This window comes from Aulonocara stuartgranti (genome assembly GCF_965226115.1).
Source record: "Aulonocara stuartgranti genome assembly, chromosome: 7".
Taxonomy (NCBI): domain Eukaryota; kingdom Metazoa; phylum Chordata; class Actinopteri; order Cichliformes; family Cichlidae; genus Aulonocara; species Aulonocara stuartgranti.
Window position 1 is genome coordinate 61355020 of NC_138945.1, and position 17448 is coordinate 61372467.

At 40.3% G+C, this 17448-nt stretch overlaps 1 protein-coding gene across 7 annotated transcripts in view; it reads right to left on the reverse strand.

Moving 5' to 3' along the window:
- magi2b (membrane associated guanylate kinase, WW and PDZ domain containing 2b) overlaps positions 1-17448 on the reverse strand; it is an 89571-nt gene that overhangs the window by 63579 nt on the left and 8544 nt on the right. The window contains exon 1 of one of the 7 annotated variants that reach the window (XM_082540870.1): positions 317-404. The exons of the other annotated variants lie outside the window; for them this stretch is intronic. The gene's annotated coding sequence lies outside the window, so the exon portion shown is untranslated. Of the gene's footprint in view, positions 1-316; positions 405-17448 lie in introns of those variants that run through there. 7 annotated transcript variants of the gene reach the window in all.

Consider the following 17448-nt stretch of genomic DNA (forward strand, 5'->3'; position numbering starts at 1 on the left):
AGAAAAGAGCGAGGTGAGAGGAGAGGAGAGAGGAGAGGAGGAGAGGATAGGAAAGGAGAGGAAATGAGGAGAGGAGAGGAAAACAAAGGAATAGATGGAAGACAGGATGAAATCTTGATTGGCATTACTACTAGACAGTGATTGTTCTAGATGGGTTTACCATGATGTCATGCAGCTATGCATTCATGCATAGGCCATATCTCTGACATGCACAGACACCAGCATACATATATCTCTACATACACACCGATACATGCTCAGAGAGAGAAAGACATCCGAGAGAAAGAGCTGTGCAAGCCGGGCACCTCATCAGTACCTGGCCCAGATGTTGATATAAGCGGTCCTTTCTCTACAGGTATATATCCAAAGACAGCCTGTCCTCCCAGGCGTCCTCTAGCCTTGCAACCATCCACCGCACATCTTCTGCCGCCTTGGTGAAACCACACTCTCTCGCCTCCTGCCTCTGCTTCTCCACTGCTGCTCCAGCACACAGCAGTAACCAGCTGCAGCCAATTTTAGTCCCAGGGAAGAAGATAAGGACGGGGGGGATGGGAGATGTAAAATGACACGGATAGATGGCGAGAGACGACGACCGTCGGGAGGAAAAAAAGAGGAGAAGATGTACCAGTGTGAAGCCGGGCTCCACAAAAACCTACCAGCGGATTGGCCGGATGACTTCCACAGTCCTGCAGCAGCCCCTATCTGCTGCTGCTATTACTGCACTGGTGTGTGTGCGTTTTGTGTGTGTGTCTCCAAAAGACTGAGAGAGACAGTACGTGGTAGTATCAGATAAATGTTTATGCATGTGAAAGCATTTGTAGAGTGTGTGTCGGTATTTTTTTCCATGTATGAGCACATCCAGATGCTCCCCGACGTTCCTCAAATACTCTCCATCTCCCGTCCACCAGATGCTCTCCCTGTTTGACCTTGTGTCAAAGTAGCCTAGACTAGAGAGAAATACTGTGACGCGCAGCAGCAGCAGCATATGTCACAGTGAGGTTACACTCACTCATCCGCACACGGAGGGCTGATGAGCTCACAGCTGCAGAAGATGCCTCGAGCACCGTCTTGAGCAAGGTTTGGTCAAAACACGAGACGTAAACAAACACCAACACAGAAACACACGCTCGTGATATGAGCGCTTGGCTCGAGGCACAGCTGACTGTGGAGGAGGGGTGTATTTGAAGAAGCTTTATTGGTGTGACTGTTCAAACAGAACAAATTTACCAGTCTCAGAGTTAAACTTGATGCTGTAAACATCACAGTGAACTCGTTTGGTGCCTGTCTGCTTCAACAAAGCAGAAAATAATTCTGGGAAAGGCAGTTTTTATAGATTGCCAAAAACGGCAGCATGAAAGCGGGGTAGAAAGGACGACGGCACAATCAATCAACACCATCAATCAAGGCAGACAGCAATCAGCGCAGGACTACACAGACTCACACTGCCCATCGACTCTCTTTTACATGATCCCCAAAATCACGCACAAACATTTAAACACAAAGGTTCATTTAAACAAATTCCTCCCTTCTGCCCACATCTGCCGTTACTGGTGGAGCTGCTGGCACTACCTCCACCACAGCAGTCTTCACCTCATTATGTGATTAGATGAGTCCAAAATCACTCCCAGTTTACCATACAGAGCACTAAATTTACTGTCCATTTTATTCATAATCACTAGTGCCCTTAAATATTCCACAAGGGCTTGACTGCTTAATTCCTGTGCTCAATATCTCGTTAAAACGTATCTCTTCTGCTACTGCTGGGTGAGCTAAAAGGCTCCAGCTGAGTATTTAGCAAGCTACTTGGATCCACAGAATCAACTGCATGTTTAACCATGCAGACAGCTTCACGTTTTACTAAAGAAACCCTGAAAATCGAGCAGAATTCAGTTTTACACACAGAGACGTATAGATAGTTGGCCACATACATCAGATAATCTAATGTCTTTGTTGCTTAGCAACACAAAAGAACCAGATCTGTCTGCACAGCTGTTCATTTACCTAACGCCACACACCCAAATTAGAGAGCTTGTTCAGCGTTTAAACGTCAATATTTCTAATTCTACATGCCTAAATAAGTGTCTTCACATGAAAAAAAACACCACCTTCACATATGTTCAAATGAAAGATCATCAAATGTTCTGTCCTACAATACAACGTCTTTACTGATCAAAGCAAGGCTGCCACTGCAAATGCATTTAAAAAAAGTAAACAAATCTGTCAACAGCTATACGTTAAGGATATGAATATGCAATCAAATCTGACAACAAGAGGACTATGCAACTGTCAAAATACTGAACCAGGAAGACAGTTTGTAACATTAATTCAATTCAATTTGATTTATATAGTGCCACATCACAACAGCAGTCACCTCAAGGTGCTTAATAGTGTAAGGTAAAGAGGGTCTAAACAATCAGATGACCCCCCTATTAAGGAAGTGGGAAGGAAAAACTCCCTTTTAACAGGAAGAAACCTCCGGTAGACAAAGTCACCTATTTTGAGGGTCTAAAGTGTAAAAAAAATGGGTTTGCCAGGTCACTGCTGCAGCTGTCTTTAGTTGTTTGTGGATCTTTTTTCCTTTTTTTTAAGCAAGTGAAATGCAGCAAGATCAGGTTGAGATCAGGTCACTGACCTGGTCACTGCAGAATATTCCACTTTCAGACCTTCAAAAACTCCTGAGCTGCATTCACATTATGTTTCAGGTCATTGCCTTTCTGTACTCTCAAGTGTCCTCCAGTGAAGTTTGCTGCCCGAGCTTTGCACAAAGTGACACTTCAAAAAATGTACTTGTGTAAATGTGAGTTGTGACCCAGTGCCAAAGAAGCGATGTTGATCCATGCATCATACTGCATCATACTGCCTCTGCTGTACTTTTTTTTAAATGTAGTACGCTTCAGGATCAGAACCTGTCAAAGCCTTCTCCACACTTTCTTCTCCACAGTTATCTTACTGGCTGTTTTTGGCAATTTTATAATATTATCTTTTTCTTCTTTGAACACGTTTGCATTTTGTGGTGATCTTTCTGTATTTCTTTTTGTGAAGTCTTCATCATAGATTTGGATAATTATAAGCCTTCCTAATGGAGTGTTCCTAAATTGGCTGCCTGTTCTGATAACACTAAGTTTCCTGTCATGATTATGACCACTCACAATGCTCTTTACTTTAAGTCCAAGCTTTTTTTCCCCATGTTTCTAAGCTCACAAGCGTTCTTGTATCAAAACTGTTGATTTTGCCCTTCCTAATATTTCTGTTATCCCTTTGAAGATTTTCTTTGTTTTTGCTGCCTCAGGATGGCCTTTTTTCATTTGTACTGACAGCTCCTTTGAGCGCAGTGATACCAAATGTACACAACATACTTGGAAACAGCTCTAAACCGTTTACCTGTCATGATAACACGCGAGGCCCCGAGTACAGAGGATTGGGACTATAAATAACTATAATGGCTCGATAGTTGTTGCATCATTTGTCTTTAGTGTATTCATCGTGTGTATTCACCTATAAGGTGAATGTCTTAGTACACAGCTAAAATATTAACTGTTCTATGAGTGCCCACACATATAAAGATCTAAAAGTATATCAATCAGCACCTTAACACCTGTTAAATGTGCTCTCCCCAAGCCTCCAAATTGAAAAAAAAAAATCACTTCCTGTTATTTCAGTAATATTTTATATTGAAGAATGTATATCCTCTGCTCATCTCATTTCCAAGTTGGAACAACTGTTAATTAAGCTAAGTTCACTGACATTAATGATTTATTAAACTTGTACCAACCTCTGTAGTAACAATATTTCATTTGTAGTGATTTATGCCGTTGTTTATATATGATGAAAGCTTAAAAAGATTTAATTGGGGATCAATAAACGCTCAGCAGGCTACAGCAAAAACTAAGGCTCTGTTCCTCCACTAATTACTGACGTAAACACTGGAACAACCAATTCCAGAGGCCACGGGCTTGTTGTGATTTCAATTCCAGCAGTTCACGGAAACAAGGATGCCTGACATCACCTCACCAGTGCTACGGACAGCTGCTGAGGTTTTTAGTCTCTCTCTGAGGAAGGTCACATTTTTCCTGATAGACCTTGTGAGATGGAACATTTCCTCTCACAGTCTAAAATCTTTAAAAGTGCAATTTATTCACAAGTAAGATTTTCCTGATTATATGTAGCTTAGCTCTGTACCCACACATTCAGTTCCCAAATGTCACTGAATATATACACTTAGTCATGTTTGTCAACACTAGTCCAAATGTCCATCCAATCTCTCTTATCTTAGTTACTAAAAAAACAAAGCAAAAACTACCTTTCTGTGTGTTCGTCTTTCTGGCTTTGTGGAACTGAGAGTACTACAACTTCTGTCACGGAGGCTTATAGATGAAAACCCTGCCCACGATTCCCTCAGCACCTTAAGGTCACACTTAAACAACATTTATTCATCTTTACAAGCCGTCTTCCTCCAGGCAACAGCTACTTTTTAGTGAAGTATGCAAACCACAGGCTTACAGAAAAATCAGAAGGCAGACATTCTTTAGTCAAACCAGAAAAAGACTCAGATTTACCTCATACTGTAACGTAGAGCGTACCATAGGTCACAAAGATTACTTTCTTTCATAGCTGGACGTAAATCTGATATTTTGCATGAACAATACCCCTTTTTGCTAAATGCTTTTTAAAGAGATGTGGACTTACTTGACATAAGCTAACTAACTAATATATTAATGCAACCTCAAAGTTAAACTATTTAAGTAGCTTCAGGTTTGCTCAGAATTTCAGATTAAACACAGTTTAATCATTACTATGATGTATTATTGTGTGTGTCCCTTATAATGCTGCAGAAGATGTATTTCTACATTAATGTATTAATGTAATTGTGAAAAAAAGACTGGTCCATGTGTATACACCCACTAATATTAACATTACATAACTATATACTGATATATTAGTAAACAGTTATGTAATACATGTAATATATATAATTATACCCACTGTCAGCTTCCCATGGTAACAGTTACCCATCATTTCTTTATTTGTTGAAAGTCTTTGGACTTTGCACCACTGCACACGTGAAGCCATACATGGTATTATCAATATTCTCTGTTCTGTTTACAGTGAGCGCAAAGACAAAACAAGTACAAGTCCTCTCCCATCACACTGTTTTTCTGCTTTCCAGCTCCGCTCAGTTACTGATATTTCAGATTTCATCTGTAAGTCAAAACCTTCTACTTGTCAGCTAGACCCCATTCCTACAGTTTTGGTTAAGGCATGTCTACCTTCTTTGCTTCCGCTCATATCTGCCATCATCTGCTCTTCACTTACCACTGGAACTGTTCCTGCTTCCCTCAAAATTGCCACCATCACCCCAATATTGAAAAAAAAACTGGTCTAGATCCCAATAATTTTGAGAATTTTTGGCCTATTTCCAATCTACCATTCCTTTCAAAAATTCTTGAGAAAATAGTTGCCACACAACTCCACTCACATTTAACTAATAATAATCTGTATGAACAGTTCCAGTCTGGTTTTCGCCCCTCCCATAGCACTGAAACAGCACTTATAAAAATAACCAATGGCAGCTGACTCCGGTTTACTTTCCATTCTTATTCTCCTCGATCTGAGTGCTGCTTTCGACACTATTTCTCACTCCATTCTTCTCAGTAGGCTAGCCTCTATCGGTCTCTCCCATACTCCACTAGCCTGGTTTAAATCATACCTGTCTGATTGCACTCAGTTCATTCAACTCAAATCCTTTACTTCTCAGCCCCTTCCTCTGACCACTGCCATGCCCCAGGTATCTGTCCTGGGGCCCCTTCTTTTCATTATCTACCTTCTACCGCTTGGACATATTTTCCGTAAATACAATATCCATTTTCACTGTTATGCCGATGACACCCAGCTTTATCTGTCCACTAAACCTGATTTTGCTCTTCCCCCATCCTCCCTCACCCTCTGCTTAGCTGAACTAAATTCATGGTTCTCTTCTAATTTTCTCAAACTCAATAGTAATAAATCCGAGCTCCTCTTGGTCGGCACTAAATCAACATTATCCAGAACCAACAGTTTCTCTATTGCTATCGATAACTCACCGGTCTTCATTTCTTCCTCTGTGAAAAGTTTGGGTGTCATCCTCGACAGTACTCCATCTTTCAATTTACACATTAATAATATTACTCGGTCTGCATATTTTCAATTGCGCAACATTAATCGGCTCCGTCCTTTTCTTACCCCACATGCCACTGCCATTCTTGTCCATAGCCTTGTTACTTCCCGGATTGATTATTGTAATTCACTTCTTTTTGGTCTTACTCAAAAATCCATCCACAAGCTCCAACGCGTCCAGAACTCTGCTGTCCATATCATCACCAGGACCCCTTCTGTCCACCACATCACTCCTCCCCTGCAGCAGCTTCATTGGCTCCCGGTCAAATATCGCATCAATTTTCTAAATACTCTTGCACACATTTAAGGCTATTCATCATCTCTCTCCTCCATATCTCTCTGACCTGGTTAAGACCACCGCCCCATCTCGTTGTCTCAGATCTTCTTCTTCCCTTTCACTCTCTGTCCCCTCCCCCTATCTTGTAACCATGGGGAGCAGGGCTTTCAGCTGCTCTGCTCCACGACTCTGGAATTCCCTACCTCCTGATTTAAGAAACATCTCTTCCTTCTCTCTCTTTAAGTCCAAACTCAACTCCTATTTTATTTGTTTATGTCTTATGTTTTTATGATTCTGTAAACTTCTTGCTTTTATTCTACTGTGTACAGTGACCTTGAGTGTTTTGAAAGGCGCTTTCAAATAAAATGTATTATTATTACAATCCATAGTATGTGTACCCATACTTGGCCAATAAAACAGAGTAGCGTTTTAGATTCTGTCACATTCAGAGCTGGGTTGTAAACGTTAATCCGACCTTCTATGGTCTATGTACGGATATACGGAAGAGGATTAGTGCCACCGGGGAGGAAAAAAAAGAATTCTGACTTTAATCTCAGAATTCTGAGAAAAAAAGAATTCCAGTTTCCAGTCATTCTGGAAAAAAAAAAAAGACATGAAAAATTAATTCTAAACCGATTATAAAAGCAGCAATTTTCTTAATCAACTAACTGTTTCAGGTCTAAGCTTATAGTGTGAGTAAGGACCAGTTAAACATCAGCATGCTGAAATTAAAATATTTTTTTATAGCCTAAAAGAAGTGGCTAGATAATAAAAAGATTTTTATTCAGACTTTGTTATGCACAACACAAATTGCTGAGCACCACTTTTGTTTACATGGCATAGCTAATGGGTTGCACTGTTTGTATGAATATGAGCTTGGAGAAGGGAGCATATTGATGCAGACACCAATGGGAGCCATTTTGTTTGATTTGGGAAGGCATAATTAGACCCGACATGCCCACTTTCCTGGGAGGCTGAGAGAGGAGGCAGGCGCAGTCCTGCCACATTGATTCTCTGAGCTTCTCTCCTCACAAAGTTTAACTGCTAAACTCTTAACTGCAAACAACCCTACAGTTATGCTTCAGGAGCTCACACCTGCGTGCACACTCGGACTCTTACTGTATATCCACACACACACACAAATGCAAGGAGACATGTTTACATTTAAACACAAACATTTCTCATATTTCATGCCAAGGACAAACCACACCTGATTAAATCCTACTGGCAAAGACACAAACACACACACACTAGTACACTGAGTAAAATGGGTCATATCTGTTGTGATGGTCAGAGGAATGTAAGGAGAGCTGAGGTGAAGTGGTGCTGCTGCACCAGAGAGGTTGTCATGGAGAACGAAACCCAAAAAGAGACGTGTTGATCGATAATGCTTCCTTATTCTCACAAGAGGTCATACAGGTTACAGAGGAGTAAAACACTGTAAGGCAGGAGGCATCGCATATCCGGCTGCACCTCTGAGACATGAACATTCATAAACATGCATAAATAAAAAGAGAGAAAAAAAAATCTGTTTCCTCATCCAAGCTTTGACCAAGCAGCTGAGCGCTGCAGCTACCACCACCTTGACAGGAGTATTATAAGAAAAACCATGCAAGGTTCGTCAACAGAGACCTCAGTTGGACCCTGACTTTCAAGTAACCAGAGCCAACACCTTAACATTATTGAAGCAGTTTGGGATCATCTTGAGGGAGTACAGTAAAAAAAAGGCAGCTGACATCCAGAGAAGAGCTTTGAATGTCCTTCAAGAAGCCTGGAGAACTATCCCTGAAGACTGCATAAAGAAATGCAAAGAAAGCTAAGAGAGTTCAGGCTGTGTTGAAGAATAAATATGGTGTGCTCTGGATACCTTCCACAGCTAGTCGCTAACTCATACTGACCTTCTTGATCTATGGTATCTATGGTATCCTGAGTTTAGCTTAAACTTGCAACGTACACCTGGGAGCTAGGTCAGATTACGTTCACCTCATAAACATACTGCTATGGAGTTCATTTGAAACTAGACCTAAACCTCCTCCAATTGGACCTGAGTGTGATTACTGTGTTCTCATCTAAATCGCACCAAAGTGGAAAACAAACCAGAGTTCAACTTAAACGGACTAAACACTGCAGGTGTTTCTTTTAACTCACTCCCCCTTTACCTTTAGGTAACCTTTATTTCTTATTTCTGACCTGAGCAATTTCTGTCATATTTCAGGCCTGCTTACAGAACAAAAATGGCCAGATGTGCATAAAGGTTAGTGAAGGTCATCTCTGCCTATGCAGCTTCCCATATACCCTTGGAAAAACCCAGAACGTGTTCTAATGGTCATCAATTTACATCTTCATTGATATATACCGAGGTGTCAAAATCTGTCATTAAGGGTAAAGTCATATAATGTCTTTTAGGGGGGACAGCACAGATGAAGCTCTAGTCAGGAACCAACATGAACAGAAATAATTTTTTTTAAAAAGGAAGAGGATAATCAAAGCCAGACAATCCATCAGCTATCATCTAATGAGCTAAACTCTAACAGCTAATGTTTTGGAGCTTTCCGTGTGGCCAGGGGATATCTGGTCCAAGACTTCATAACTATACTTTTTTAAAAGAGATGAAAATCTTGAGTTTTGAGACTGCTTTTGGGTCAGTGTGTTTTGTCTTTTGCTCTGCACACATGCTGAAAGCAGCCAAAGCTTGTTTAAATTTGACTAGTCAATACTACAGACTATATATGAAAACTAGAAAACTCCTAGTATCAGAAGTCTTGTTCCTTGCCTACAGATTCTAAATATTCATGTGTGGGTGCCCATTTATAAAGATCATATGTCAAACAACATGTCCAGTGTTTTCTTTATTAATTAATACAATGTAATAAATATATTATTAAGTTAGGTTTGGCTAACAGCAAACCTAAGTTATTCATGTTTGTTTGCTAACTGAATGCTCAGAAAACATCTTGTCTTGTTCTTCCTTATAGAGGGTCGTCTGATTGTTGAGGTTTTCTCTCTATTATTGTAGGGTCTTTATCTTACAATATAAAGTGCTTTTACTATATAAATAAACTTGAATTGAACGGCATTAAATGTGAGGTTAAACTGAAGATGCTGGTTTTTATTTAGCAGATAAATGAACTTCAAAGACAGTAACAGCAACAAAGGTGATAACATAAAATGCTACAGTGCATTTGTATATTTCTGAAAAAGGCCACCACAATTATTTTCATCACATTCAAAATGTCCTAAATTTTGACCTGTAAAATATCAGCTACTGCATAGGCCACGCTTAGCACAGCATGCTATTACCTTTCTCTTACTTTCGACTGCAGGAACTGAAATGAACTCAAATACTTGGTTTTCAAACCTGAATGTTGAGCTTTGATCTTCAGTTACAGTTTTTACTTTTGATACCGTCAATTTCAGTTTTTACGTTTCCTTTCAGAATAAGACCCTAGCCAAATAATATATGGAAAAGGGGGTTAGCATGACAAATTCTACACACTTCAGATTTAAAAAAAAGAAGAAAGAACTAATTAAGGTATATTAATAAGCTATAAATATTTCTATACTGTAATTAGGGCTTTGCGATATGACCAAAATCTCATGTCCCGATATAAGAATTCTATCATCCCGATAAATTCTGTGAATCTCGGGCAGCTCGTCTTGCAGGAACTGTTTCCAGCTGCGCGTCATGCAGCTGGAGTCGAGTGTTTTAACCGATGCATGAAACGATACATTTTTAGACATAAGTTGTAAAGGCCGCAGTTTTCTTTGTGAGTATTTATTACACGGCGTGCTGCGGGGAAAAGCCTGTTCTAACGTTTGAGTCTAAGGTTTATTTTTTAGCACCTGGTGGCTCTTTTTTAATTCTCATCCGTAAATAATCTGCTCTTTCACGTGATTCCGTTTATTTTGAAAAGTCTCAACAGGATCTTGAACTTTATTGTGAAAGGTTTATGTGGAACATAAACAAGCGGACACGCGATGCTGTTACCGTCGTTGTTGCTACCGAAAACAAAAACAGGCTCTTGTGGTCCATAGTGTGGTTATATAAAATATAAGAGAAAGAGAGAACTTTAAGAAATTAATATAGCCACTACAGTGAAATATTGCCGTAAACAGTTTATTTTGCGACACCACGAAACAAACGATAGCGTAAAATGAAACATAGACGTTTTTATATCGTCATCCTATATATATCGTTATATCGAACAGCCCTAACTGTAATACTATTGCTCTTTTATTTTGGGGCTGTTTACAGTATATTTTTCATTTGCTACATATAGCGTAAGTCCATTACATCGTGAACACTAAAATTTTAAAAAGCCAAAATGTATGTTACTGTCTCTTTAAAGAACATACAGTACCTTTTTTCTTTCCCTCTTTACATTCATTTCTATCATTCTGTTTTTCTACCTCTTTTTATCTCCTTGTCATATCTGAGATTTTACTTTCACGGTGTCTTTGTCCACATCTCCTGTGGTCCAGTTAAAGAATACTAAGATCGGACTTGGACCAATTTTTCTTGTCTAACCCTCTCAATTAGGCACAGGAAGGGCTGTGTGAGATAAAGCAGGCGATACGGTGTGTGCATGTGTGTTTGTGTGAGAATGATACTGGATACTGTATGCATTTATAGTCGCCACATGTGGGTGTATTGTAAAAAGGCCATTTAGCTGTGGATAAAGCATCAGTTTCCAGTACTCCTAATGGCGTTATTACAGCAGGCTGCAGGGCCCATTATTAATAGTAAATGACAGAGCGTCTCTCCTAAAGGTCTTAATATTGATTCCCCCCATCCTCAGACTAGTCTTAATGATGATGTTCCTCTATGTCTTTCTCTACAGTGCCATAATCAAGGCCAGACACAACCTCTGAGTCACTGTAAAGGGAAACAAGCTCACACTACAAATGAGATTTCAGGACTAAAAGAGGTAGAGCTAACGGAATTGCCATTCCTAATTCCTCATGTAGCCATGCTCAGTTACACCTCACTGTTAGCAAACAGCCCCTCCACTCTGCGTTGTGTTGAAAATTATGTGTGAAGGATTGTTTATCTATTTGTGCTGGGGTTTATTATCTGCATAAGAACAGAATGCATAAGGTGCAGCAAACCCACCTGTAGCTCTTTGGTGGACAAATAATACACAATATATCCTCACAGTTCTTTGCTTGGCGACGCTGAGCTAATACAACTCCACAGATACACATCTATCAAATTTGTGGTAATTATGGCAATTGGATTCGCATACTATAAAAAAAACTCTGTTAGACTTGTACTGCCTTCTTTCTCCCGTCACTCCTCATTGTATTCAAGCAGCGCTCCAAAGACTCAGTCGGAAACAAGCAGCATGCCTCTTAATGGAAAATAAAGAAAGACCAATTAAAAGACAAAAACAGGGTAAAATGTGCACGGCTCAAGCGCTTCATCCGCTGGTTCGCAGATGTGGGAAAGTTGAGTAACAATAATGGGTAGAAAACACAGAGAGAGTGAGATATGAAGAAACCCCAGAGGCAGTGGAGAGTAATAAGAAACTCATCAGTTTGGGGGTGCAGCAGTCGATTCCCTGAGGGGTTAAAACCAGCATGGGTGTGTTTCCTGTCAATACAAAAAATTAATAATTGCGACTGTGGCTGAGAGAAGGCCACCTTCTGAGCATCATAATGATTCTGCTCTCCAATGCATCACTTGGCTGCTATGGTCTGATAGTCTAATAAACCCTGTCTGTAGTGATTAAGGGGCCCTTCATGCTGCTAAATCCAAACTAAAATGAATTGAATTCAACTCCACTGTACTGACCCGATTGCTCCTTTCTTTTCTCCATTACAGCTTGCAAGGATGAACTATATGAACAAGAATGTAATAGACACCATGCTCATAAAGTCTGCGAGAAATGGCCATAACTCTGACCCTAACAAGTCAGGTGGAAAATACTTTTAAGTTCAGGCATGCTCCACTGACTCATCATCAAGGTGATTACCATTTCGTTAGGATCAACTCCAAATTATTGGCAGTAAAAGTCCAGAAGTTTAATAAATTCCACAATTGGAGCAGTAAACAGCTAAGCATAATACACTTAATATCTTGGTCTGACCAGGCTACACTGAACATTTGTCAATACTAATGTTAAAGGACAGCAACATACACTATATTGACAAAAGTACTCACTCACTCATACAGATCATTGATCATTCAGGTGTTCCAATCGCTTCCATGTCAACAGGTGAATAAACTCAATCACCTAGGGATGAAAACAGCTTCTACAAACATTTTTGAAAGAATTGGACCCTCTCAAGAGCTCAGTAAATTCCAGCGTGGTACGGTGATAGGATGGCACCTCTGCAACAAGTCCAGTTATGAAGTTTCCTCACTTTCGGTAACAACCGCAACTCAGTCACCTAAAAGCACAGAGCAGGGTCAGAAGATGCAAATGGGCTTTGTGTTCCGAGGTCGACAACTTTCTGCAGAGTCAGTTGCTACAAACTTCCAAACTTCATGTGGCCTTCAGCTGAGCTCAAGATGAGTGTGTGGAGAGCTTCATGAAATGGGTTTCAGTGACCGAGCAGCTGCATCCAAGCCTTGCATCACCAGGCACCAATGTAAACATTGGTGCTTGGTGATGTAAGGCTTGGATCCATTGGATCCACTGATGCAAAGCACACCACCACTGGATCTAGAGCAGTGGTGGTGTGTTCTCTGGAGTGTCACACTTTTCAGCCTGGCAATCTGATCGTCTGGGTTTGTGGGTGCCAGGAGAACGGTACATGTCTGACTGCATTGTGCCAAGTGTAAAGTTTGGTGGAGGGGGAGCATGGTGTGGGGTTATATTTTAAGAGATGGGCTCAGCCCCTTAGTTCCAGTGAAAGGAACTCTTGATGCTTAGCACACCAAGACATTTTGGACAATTTCATGCTCCCAACTTTGTGGGAAGGTTTCGGGGATGACCCCTTCATGTTCCAACATGACTGCTCACCGGTGCACAAAGCAAAGTCCATAAAGACATGGATGAGTGAGTCTGGCTTCAACACAACAGAACACCTTTGGGATGAATTAGAGCAGAGACTGTGAGCCGGGCCTTCACATCCAAACCTCACAAACACTCTTCTGGAAGAATTGTCAAAAGATTCCCATAAACACACCAAATCCTTGTGGAAAGCCTTCCCATAAGAGTTGAAGCTCTCATAGCTGGAAAGGTTGAGCTGGCATCGTATTAAACCCTATGGATTAACAATGAGATGTCACTTAAGATTATATGCATGTGAAGGCAGACGAGCAAATACTTTTGCCAATAAAGTGCATCTTCCCTTCTGATTGATCAAACCTTTACAAACACCATGTATAAACAGCATCCTTGTTAGTCTCTCCCATAAGCACAATTTTAAGAGTCAAAATTAGAAAATGACAAAGCACATAACAAAGTAAAGGACTGACAGGTTGAGTCATCCAAGGTTAGAGTTATTCTCAAAGATCTTCTCAAATAAGGTTTCAGCCCTGTCACAAGAGATATTATTAGAATTTTTTTTTTTTTTTAGCAGGCTAGGTTTCTGCTTCAGTGAATTTAATGCAAACCATTTTCAATTTTCCTTAAAAATCCCCCACAAAGAGACAGATGTCTGTCTCTGCTGGGTGTTGCGGATCATTCAGGGTAACCAAAAGAATGTCTCTTCTGGGAAAAGGTTTGTGTCTAGTGGCATTTTTTTAAAGATATCAGAAGGCACTGTATGAGTTTGATCGGATCTTGGCCCCTGAGCTCAGAGAAGGATTTAACTTTCGTAACTAGAAGACTAAATAAGTTCAGGTGGGAAACTTGTGTCTCTGTAGCCTATAAGAACATGATTTTGGTCCTTTTTTTTTTACAATTTAAAAGACACAACTTACAGTTCCTGCTATCTTTGATGCTCTTTATGTTGAATTAGTCAGTGACAGGCTCGCCTTTATACAGAGAAACTTGCACATTCATCTCAAACAGCAGAGTTGCTTCAGTGCAACTACTGAATGCAACACTTTTGAACTCAGTGGAGTTCAGTCTGCTAGTGATGGGTCGTTCGCGAACGAAATGGCTCTTAGAGCCGGCTCTTTGACGTGAACGACGCGAGCCGGCTCCTTATCGCGAGCCGTCACGTGGTTTTTTTTTTTTTCTCTCAGCCTCTCTCTCGCACTTTTTTTCCGTTTCACTCTGCACGCGAGCCTTGTGCTTTACGCTGGGCAGAGGGGGAGGGGCGGTAGTTACACTCAGTAGCACAGGAACAGAGCCAGAGAGAGAGAAAGAGAGGCAGGGACAACAACATTAGAAAGGTATAGTAATCATCCACAACTATTTTCGGTTGCAGATGATAAAGGATTGAGAAAGTTTATTCATGCAGGTCCATATGACAGAGAATATGCATGTTCTTTTAGTTTTCATATTATAATTTATATTTAATTGTGTTGTGGTTTGCAGTGTTTTGTGTTCTTTTCACTTTAAATTTGTGAAAGGAAAAAGCTGAAAATTTAAATAGTTAAAAGTTGAAATGTGAATAGTTGATTTTTGTATTATATGATTTATTTATTACATTTTATGTGGAGTGAATAAATAAAAGTATATTTATGGTGGCCCCTAGAGACAAAGCACATACAAACTTCAAATCACATACGAACTCTGAAGCATGTACAAACTCCAAAACACGTAAAAACACGTACAAACTCCAAAACACGTAAAAACTCCAAAACACGTAAAAACACGTACAAACTCCGAAGCACGTAAAAACTCAGAAGCATATAAAAACTCAGAAGCACATAAAAACTCAGAAGCACATAAAAACTCAGAAGCACATAAAAACTCAAAACACGTACAAAAGACAACAGAAGTGCTCCAGGATGCTGGGCGCAGTGTTGAGCCTTTGTTATCTTGTGGCTACACAAGCCAGCAAGTACCAACGACCGGATTTGGTGTGTGGTAATAACAGGTAAATGAACTTTTTTTTAAATTATTTGAATATATATATGAGTGCCTGTGTATAAATACACAAACAATACACACATGCTTTCAATTGTGTAATTTAAGTGATCTAGTAGCTCTGCTTTGGAAGTTCAGTTAATGCTAGAAATGTGTTTTGGAGTTTGTACGTGTTTTGTCTCTAGGGGCCACCGCATATATTTATATATAAACATATATAAATAAAACCACTTGTTTTTACGTTAGTAATTCCTTTTGTGCATAATTTTATATTATTGTTAATAATAAATTAATTAAAGCAACAAAACAACCTGAAGAGCCGGTTCGGAGCCGAAAGAGCCGGCTCTTTTTAGTGAGCCGAACCGAAAGAGCCGGATCTCTAAAAAGAGCCGGAAATCCCATCACTACAGTCTGCTACTATTAAACTTCCTGTGAGAGTGTCAGAGCAGATAGAGAGCTGCTCCTTTGAAAACTGATTAGACAGATGCTGTCCTCTACTGGTAGGAAGCATTAGCTACAGTTATGAAACGATCCAGAATGTAAATGAAGCACTTTAACACGTCAGCCGAGATTTCTTCCAGTAGAACAGGAAGCTGCCTGCTGCTGCAATGAGCATGATTGAGTCAGCAGTGGAATTTAAATTCATATTTAAGCAGAGCAGCCTTACACAAAGGGATTTTCCCCCCATTAATTTATTGTATGGAGGTACAACAGTGAAATGAACTCATGATCATGTGCATAAACCGATGCAGAGCAAAAAAATTAGAGGGTCTTCAAAACAGCTGAGGTGTGGTTATGAAAAACACGTATACACATATTATATATATAGTGCATGACGTGTGTCACAGTACTCTGCGTATGAGTTGGCTCCACTTCAAGCTATTCAACTCGGGAATGAAAGTGAGCCTCTTTAGAAAGTCAGAAAATCACACGCCATTGTTGGTAGCCATCCACCAGTTTCAGTGCAGCAGCCGGAGTAGCTCCTGACGCCAGCTTTTATAATCCTTCTCATTCAGATCTGAAGCCCACAGTGAAGCTATCAGATTAGCGCTGCTGGCTAATACACACTATGTCAATGAATGAAAACCATGCGCTGCCTTCTGTGCTGCCATGCCTGACTGAATAAGATATGATTCAGTGAAAGTAGGAGGGAAGCTGTTGTTTCACCACAGCCCTGACTCCCTGAGAAGGTTTTCTAAATACAGCAGATATCATTTTCAAAGCAGACCTGCTGACTTATAAAACACACAGAGAGGTATTGTATGCGCAAAGCCAGACAAACCGAGTGACTCTAAATACATGCGGCAGCTGTGATGAGCTGTCTGCCTCCACCTCTGGAGGTGAGAGGTGGTGGTGTCTCTCAGCTGTACAGTCGCCTCATTAAACCCTCAGACCTCTCGGCTGACTGAGACAGTGGGAGAAAAAGAGTAAAGTGACAGGGGTTGCATGTGAATGTCAGTAGGAGAGTGTAGTGAATATACATGTCTACGTACAAATGTAAACACTAGAGGACTTCCATTTTTTGCCACTTTTTATTTCTGTGTACTTTTTAGACCACAAAAAATTTGAGAGCCAACTAAAACTTCATATGAAAAACATATGGACCGGATCATACAGCTTAAACCAGTGGTTACCAATATGGATCAGACACACATACACAAGCGCCCGCCAGAATTGCAGATCTGATTGCACTTTTCTTCATTCATAATTCCATCAATTTTGACCTCTCCAACACTACTGCCTGAAATGCAGCCCCAAAACATGGCAGAGGCTCGATGATGTTTTAGATGGCTGTAAACACTCACTGTTGTACTACTCTCCTGAGTTTCTCAGTACATACTGATGACAATGTGAAGCCAAAATGTAAAATTGTTTAGATTCTTTAACAAAAGAGATCTGTTACCAGTGATTTTCAGCCCAGTTCCTTGTGAATGGCATAAGAATGGCATCTTTACATCTTTTCTGATAAGGCTTTGCTAGTAGATCGATCAACCAAAGATTCAGATGCATCTCTCAGATCCTGTATCATTTCTTAAGGACATGACATTCAGGTGCTGTTCTTCTGCTGTAGATAGATTTTAGCCCTTC